At 46.1% G+C, this 8,463-nt stretch overlaps 1 pseudogene; it reads right to left on the bottom strand.

Moving 5' to 3' along the window:
• Positions 1-5,882: 5,882 nt before the first annotated feature.
• On the bottom strand, positions 5,883-6,699 carry LOC119087798 (annotated as a pseudogene).
• Between the last annotated feature and the right edge of the window lie 1,764 nt (positions 6,700-8,463).

Here is an 8,463-nt window from a genome sequence, read left to right as displayed (position 1 = left end):
ACCAACTGGGCAAACACTGGCAGGCCAACTTCACCCATATGCTTACTCATAAAAACTCTTTTATCTCCTAATTTGTTGACACTTTTCTAGGATGGATAAAGTTATTTACCACCTCCAGAGGAACATCAGATATGATGGCTCATATACTCCTAAAGAACACACCACCCCTCAATTCACTGCTGGTACCATCTCTCCAGTCTCAGGCGGGCACCTACCCAGCAACCAGAACCTGGTTTTCCAAGATGTCCAATAAAGGGCACATCTGCTCTCGTGTCTCGCTCATTTTCCCTTGCCTCTTCTGTACAGCCAGGGCACTTCTCTGTTCCATTCTTTCTGGCAGTTATCACTCTCCCCATGGCTAGCCCCGTTCATGAGGCCAATGATAATCTATTTTTTTCCCTAGCAACCTGCCTTCTCAGCTCTCTCAAGAGGTCTCCAGGATGACAGCTACCCAAATGCTTCTTCACTCACACCTCCCTCTGTGCATGACCAGACTCCCACTTTGCCCCCAGATCAGCAGGAAGCAGTCTTGAGAATTTGGCAACCTCATCCCCGCCCCCCCCTCCACTTGCTATCCACAACTCACCTTTTTATAATAATCAAAAAGGGAGGAACGTTAGGGAATGTTGGCATTCAGACCTGCCCCTTGGGGACCTGCCTAGCATCCTGACTGTGTCATCCCCTTTAAGAGAAAACTCCTTCTCCCCCTCTTTTCTATTCCCCTCTATTCCCATGAGATGTACACTCCCCCTCCCTCCCTCCCTTCCTTCCCCTTCTCCCTTCCCCCCAATAAAACTTTCCACATGGATGCCGTGCCTGCATGGTGTGAGTAACTTTCCACAGTGCCCCCTTGGCTGACACCCACATGGTGTGTCTCCTCAGCTCAAACCTGCCAAGGCCTCTCTCACGCCATTCCACAACATCAGGCTGCCTCATTGATGAGCTTTAGGGTAGGGGTCAGCATTCAAGTTGCCACTGGATACTGAGAATGCCCTAGGATTGTTGTGGCAGCAAGAGCCTGTATACCAGACCTACAGTAGGGACAGCATGATGGGGGCCATCTGGGTACTGGGTCTACACTGAAGTCAGTGTTTGGGCATCCGCATGGTATTGCATAAACCCTGCTTTGTGGTCTGCAGTGGTCACCTGACTGGATCTGGGTTTACCCTCTGGTCAGTATAAGAGTGCTCCCTGGGTACTAGACCTGATGTAGGGGCAGTGTGCAAGTGGTCCTCCATGTTATGGTCTCACCCTGGGCCAACTGTGGGGTTATCTTCTGGATGCTGGAACCAAATTAAAGTGCAGGGTTTAGTCAGTCTCCCCTGAGATAAGTTGGAAGTCAACCCCCTGGATTCCAGGTCTACACTGAGTCAATGTGTGGGTTTCCCTATGGGTCCTGGACCTGCCTTGTTTTCAGTACACTGTCTGTCCTGTTAGAACCGAGTCTATCCTTTAGGCAGTAAGAGGCTATCTCCTTCAGTATGGGCATTGTCCCAGGGACCATATTACAGCTGCATTCTAAATAGTAGGAATTCATGGAGGGCAGTGTTCAGCTATCCCTTGAATACTTGGATTAAATGATGTCAGAATGGTGTGTGCCCTTAGTGCTAAGCCTACTCTGATGGCAATATAGACATGGCACTTTGGATGCTGGGCTTGCCCTGCCTGGGTTTATTGGATGGGCTGTCTTCTAGGTACTGGGACAACTCTGAAGGTTCCAAGAGTGGCCCTTTCTGGGTAAATCGCTGCACTTAGGTCAACATGCAGGTGATCTTCTGAGTCCTGGACCTCCAAGGGTTGCAAATGGCCCTTGGTATACATACAGATCCATCTCTGAGGTTGATAGCTGGTTTGAGTGTGATGAGACTTTTCTTAGTCCAGTTGTGCTTGACCCAAGGACCCTTAAGTGCAGTCCTGGGACAGGGCCTTCAAGTTCATATCTTGTGCCAGTCAAGATTAAAGATAGGTACATCGTGGGAGTAAGCAAATTGGAAGCAGTATTTATTCAAGGAGAATTACAGAAAAGTGAGAAACTCCAGAGAGTGGGAAGGGTTTCTGAGATAGGAAAAGGCTCTTTTTTTGAACTTTCTTCGTGTGTGTGTGTGTGTGTGTGTGTGTGTGTGTGTGTGTGTGTGTGCACGCTGCATAGCAGAAACTAGACCAAGGCTGAATGTGATAATTGTTATGATAGTTTAGTTCTCCATGCTATCATGGGCCCAGCCAGCAGAGGGCCCACATGCTCTACTCATGTCCCTTGAGCCAACCTTAGAGTAAGCACTCTTTGTTACTCATGTCCACCAAAAAGTAGTGGCAGTCGTTTTAATTAATATCTATGGCACTGACAGGGGTCTCTGTCTTCAAGTGGGTGGAGACATTTATAGAAGCTGTCTTTACATTGTCTGTTACGATCAGCAATTTAAAAGCCCCAAAAGGACAGCCGTGCCTTAGGTACGTTCCTTGGGGGTTTTGGGAGGGGCAGCTGGCGTACCATTACTGCTCCGTAGCTCTGTCCCTCCTCTTATCTGGCCAGTTTGAATCTTTCTTTCAACATCAGCCTCACTGTGCTGTAAGTGAGCATCCTGTAGTTTTCACCATAAGCCCCTTCCCCCTACTGCCTGCCACGAGGCAGCTCCTGCATCAAGATCAGCATGTGGTGGCCTCCTGGCTACTGTGGGGCACTGGGCAACAGTGTGCCAAAAGGAGATGGCCACATGCTGACTTCCGGGAAGAACCTCTGGGTATTGGGCCTGCACTGGAGGGCAGCATATGGGCAGCTCCAGTGAGATTTTCTTCTGTTGGAAGCATGAGAGTGGCACTGTGGGTACTGGAACTGCCTTGAAAATAGTTTCGGGCAGCCTTCTGTATATTGGCTACCTAGGGGCATCATGTGGAAGATTAACTGGGTACTGGTCCTTCACTCTGAGAAGCCTGAGGGTGGTCACATGGGTACTGGGTCTTCTCTGATGTCAGCATGCAATCGGTCCCCTGAGTACTTACTGGTCCTAGGGACAGCCTACATTTGGATTACTGAGCACTGAGTCTACAGTGAATTCAGCCTGTAGGCATTCCTGTGGGCATTGAGCCTGTCAGGGGTCAATGTGACTAGGCTAAAAGATATTGCTTCTTCCTTGCGGTCATCATGGAGACAGCCTCCTAGGTACTGGGCCTGTACTGAGTGAAGTGTGTAGATGACATTAAGCTTACCCTAGGGGCATTGTGGGTTTCATTTGGTTCCAATGCTGCAAAGGTATGGGTGCTCAAGTAGGCTTTGGTATGCTGCTCTTGCCCTGAGGCCATCATGCAGTTGGCTTCCTGAGTACCAATCCAGTATTAGAGAATGGAAGGCTGTGAGCTCAAAGGATACTGGGTTGACCTTGTGAAAATTATGTGGGTGGTCCCTTAAGCACTGGGTCTGCCCTGGCTCTTGTGTTGGAGCTGCCCTCTAGGAATAGGGCCTGCCCTGTGGGCAGCTTGTATAGTCTCTTGAGCACTGGGTCTTCCTTGAAATCAGTGTGTGGTTGGTTCCCTTCGTTCAAAAGTCTTCCCTGTGGGTAGTGACTTGTCATCCCCTTAGTTACCAAGTCTGCCATTGGAGTAGCATTCTTGCTGTGCCCTATACTAGACCTGAACTGATATTGATGTTCAGGTAGCTTATCAGGTAAAGGGTCTGTCCTAGAGTGCAGCATGTGGGTTAACCTGGGTGACAGTTTTCAAGTAGACTCCTGAGAAGTGGATCTGCACTATGAGACTCCATGGGGCTCCATGGGCACAGCCTGCTGGGTATTGGGAATGTTTTGGTTTTTAACCATGCACACATTTTGTTGGGTACTATTTGTACACTAGAGGCAGGAAAGTGTGGACGCATAGGCACTAGGCCTGACTCTGCTGAACACTCTCTGGGGGGTCTCTAATGTTGGCTTAGGCACCCAAGCCTTTACTCAGAACACTCTGAATTGTCTGTGGTAGGCCTGGTACCCAGCTTCCTTCCAATGCACTGTGGATATTCTGTAGTGGGTCAGGCTTCTAACCCATGTCCAATACTCTGTGAACTCTCTCATAATAGGTCATTGACTTTTTTTAGACTGTATTATGTAGTTTCAATGACTATGGAACTATTTTACTTTGATTTTTTTCCCCAGGCAGGGTCTCGGTATGTAGCTCATAGATGGCCTGAAACTCAGTGTGTAGATCAGGCTGGCCCCAAACTCACAGAGCTCCCCTTGGCTCTGCCTCCCGAGTCCTGGGATTAGAGGTGAGTGCTCTTTTCCTTTGATTTTTTCCTGACTTTGTCCCATGGTGGTCTGAGAAGATCACTTGTTAGAACCCATCATTTAATTGGTTTTTCATCTTTGGCCTTATCAATAGCCTTTCCTGGAAGAAGCCTCCCATTCTTCTGAAGGAATACCTGTTCTTTTGTCTTTGAGTGAAGCCTCTTGACAGATCTCACTGGCTTCTTGAGGTAGTCAAGCACTCCATTCTGTTTCCTTTTTTGTCTTTTGTGTTCTTGCCCTACTTATTGTGGAGAGTGTGCTCCTAGGGTCCTGTCTGGTTTCACCTTGGCTTCCTGGTGTACCATCTCTGTCAAATAATGAGGCATGCAGAACATAATATCAAGATAAACAGAATTCATTACAGAATAGGATGATGCTCTCTCAAGGGTGAGAGAGAGAGCAATGGCTGAAGGGACCATTGTGGAGGAAGATATTCTTGAGGGGTGAGAGTGGACAATGGGCAGAGAGACCACTGTGCTGACCTACACAAAGTTGAAGTAAACTTTGTCCTAGTTCCTAAAGTCTCCAGAACATAGTAGCTGTCCTGAAGTATGTTCCTGTTCAAGGGATTGGCAGGCCCATTTGAATGAACTTTGAAAGGGTGGGACAATGTGTGTCTCTGTTCTTTAGTAGAAAGCCTTCTCCTGCTAGAGAGTAACTGAGTTTTCTGGCAGTTTAGAAAGACTTGTCTCCATGTAGCGCCTAACATGTAATTCAGATCTAGTTCTTTTAAGAAACAAAATAATTGACAGAGAAGATTTAAAAAAAAGAATTAAAACAAAAGAAAAGGTACACTAGCCAGCTTTCCCAGTAAGAAGCAGCCTTCCCTTGCTGGGCATCAACACAGCCCTGTTAACGTCCACTAACTTTTCTCTTGTCTAATCTGTAGTCAGCATGGTTTTTTAAATGTTCTTGTAATTGTGACACCTTCTTCTTCCTTCTAATGGAATTTCAAAGTTGAAGGAGGGACAGCTGGGATCTTTTCCCCTTTCCTAAATGCACTAACAGGGAAACTGATTTTGAAGAAAAGCTTCTGCTCTCCTGATCTGCTGTTCAAGATGTCAAAGGCACATGCGGGGCCAAGAACTGCCGAGTGCTTAGATCTTACACTCATCAGCCCATAAACCCTCAAGATTCCTCACTATAGAGAGTGGGTGCGGGGGTGGGAGGGGGGAGAATAGGGGAACCTGTGGCTGATATGTGGAACTGAATGGTATTGTAAAATAAAATAAATAAAATTAAAAAAAAAGTGGGTGCTAGCCTGCATTTTTTTTTTTTTACAGTCTGAGTTTTTTATTGAGGCACAACAAGGCATTGTAACTTGTCTGAAGTTGAGGCAGTCAGTTCAGGAAGCTGTACCTTAACACAGTTGAGGGTTAAGTGCAAACAATACACATTCACTGTGTGACTAGAAAGGCTATATCACAATTTATAAAGTGTCAGATTAGTGCTAATTGTCATTCCACTTCAAAGTTTTCACATAAAGAGAAAAACAAAAAAGTAAGGCCTTCCTTCTTCCTCTAGAAACAAAATATTTTCCCCAACCGGGTAAGGACTACTTTTCCTTAGATCCACTAGTAAGAACTTCATTCTTTTACTCTGAACTGAATTTCAATCTTGATAAAGAAGATAGCCTGAAAATGTAGAGTATTTCCAGCTGCTTCCATAAATCGCTCTCCTGTGTAAGTGCAACCACATCTGGTCTCCTTGGAGGAGCTGGAGAATGGCATGGTTGCTAGCCATCTCATGGTCTGGAGCACCATCATTGGCCTAGGCTGACACTAAGACCTCATTCTTCATGAGGCTGAATACAGTGGTACATTCACAGCCAGTTTTAGCAAGTGGAAAATGAATACATACGTGCCATTCACTGGGCAATTGAATCTACCAAGCTGAAGATCAAAGGTTTCTCCCAAGTTGTTCAGGAGAAGATCAAACACAATAGGTTGGTCCAAAGTTCCAGGAGCCAGATTGGATGTTCAACTCTCATTTGCTGAGGCAGAGGATAGATGTGTACTGGAAGGATGGCAGCTGCTGGGCTTGTTGCTGGCACATCCACAGGGGTCATGCTCCGGGAGTCTCCTTGCCTAGAATCTCCACTGTTAAAAGTCTCGCTGTCTCTCTCTGGGCTGCTCACCTGAGAGGAGTCGCTCCACCCTGCTCTTGAATTTGCCTGAAGACCACTAGATGTCTCTAAACATTGCTGGAAATTATCCCTTTGAGTATAAGGTGTTCCAGGATATTCTCTAGCTTGCAGCTGCAGTTGGCTATGATTCCCATTGGAAGCTGAAGAGGGTCCTCTGTGACTATCGAAACCTTTGTAGCCACCAGGAGACCGATAGGGATTCATTAGTAACCTCCCACCACGTGTACATCTTCTCAGAGACCTCCGACAACTGATGAACGGCTGAGCAGGTCTGGGAAACATACGCTAGCCTGCATTTTAAATTCTTCCATTTTAGCTCGTGTTCTGCAGGCAGAAACTGTCCTATGCAAAAGACAGAGATCATTATGGAAGACCACAACTGGTCAAAACGCACTGATTGCAGAGTGCTCAGCCCCACTGAATCCATCTACAACACAACTCCTGCAGCTAATGCTCAGGGAACTTTGTGGAACAGAGGCCAGAAAGATTTTAAGCACCAGAGGGCCAGGAAATATGCTGTGAGAGTATGTCCCCTGGAAATGACAGAGAAGCTTCACTCATGATACCTCAACAATATGGCTGTCTAAGGAAGACCTGAACAGGCACACCACCCATAGACATGGTAACACGGTGCCCCACCCATAGACCGAGAAGTACAGGCAACTCAAGATTGCTGAGAATTACTTTATGGTTCTTGTGAGGAGCGCTCTCCAGCCCAAGTAGTTTAACTTTAAGATATATGTGTATATATTATAACTTTGTATATATTTCATATAGTAAATATTTGTAAGATCTATGTGTATATTTATATGTATCGTGTATAATTTTAGGTAACTATAAAGCTATGTGATCCCTTCAGGTTTTATCAAACAACCTTGTCTCCCATTCCTCCTCCTGCTCTCCTCCCTAGTTGAAGCCCCCTTCCTGTTACTGTTTCCCACTTCATATCACCTTACTCTGCTATCCCACCCCCAGATGCCCACCATTGCGGCCCATGGTCTCTTTATAGTTGCCTGGTCTTTGTGGTTACTCCATGCTCTGTACTTGCATCTGAGGATTTGGAGCTAGGAACCACAGATGAAAGAGAACACACAGCATTTGTCTTCTTGGGTCTCCTTTTACCTCATTCAATACAAACTTTTCTAGGTTCACCCATTTATCTGCTAATTTCATATTTTCATTTTCTTTATAGATGAATAATATTCCATTGTGTATAGGTCTGAATTTTCATTATCCATTCATCTGTAGAAGGACATTTAGGTTGTTTCCATTTCTTGGCTGTTATGAATAGAATGGCAAGGAAAATGCTGAGGAAGTATCTTTGGAGTAGGTTGTTGAGTCCTTTGGGCATGTGACAAGGAGTGGTATAGCTGGGTTGTGGTGATATTGTGTTCCCCAAAACATTGTGCACCCTAATAAACTCATCTGGGGTCAGAGAACAGAAGAGCCACAATATTAAACATAGAGGTTAGACAGTGGTAGCACACGCCTTTAATCCTAGCATTCCAGAGGCAGAGATCCATCCGGATCTCTGTGAGTTCAAGGCCACACTGGAAACAGCCAAGCATGCTGACTTACGCCTTTAATCCTAGGAAGTAATGGCAGGAGGCAGAAAGGTATTTAAGGCATGAGGACGAGGAACTATAGCCTGGTTAAGCTTTTAGGCTTTTGAGCAGCACAGTTCAGCTGAGAGGCATCCAGTCTGGGGAAACAGGACCAGCTGAGGATTTGGCAAGGTAAGGTGGCTGTGGCTTGTTCTGCTTCTCTGATCTTCCAGCGTTCACCCCAATACCAGGCCCTGAGTTTGTTTTTATTGTTAAGACCCTTTAAGATTCGTGCTGCACTGGGTCATGTGGTAGATATTTTTAAGAAGTGTTTTGAGGTTCTCCATACTGATTTCTGCAGTGGCCACGGCACTTTGAATTTCCACCAACAGTGGGTGAGGGTTCCTCATTCTCCACAACCTTGTCAGCATTTGTTTTTAGTTGCTTTTTATGATCAGCTTTGGACTGAAAACTCCCCAGGACAGTTCCATGATGAGATGGC

Source organism: Peromyscus leucopus, chromosome 4 (assembly GCF_004664715.2).
Source record: "Peromyscus leucopus breed LL Stock chromosome 4, UCI_PerLeu_2.1, whole genome shotgun sequence".
NCBI classification, from domain to species: Eukaryota; Metazoa; Chordata; class Mammalia; order Rodentia; family Cricetidae; genus Peromyscus; species Peromyscus leucopus.
This window is presented reverse-complemented; position numbering and strand designations above follow the sequence as displayed.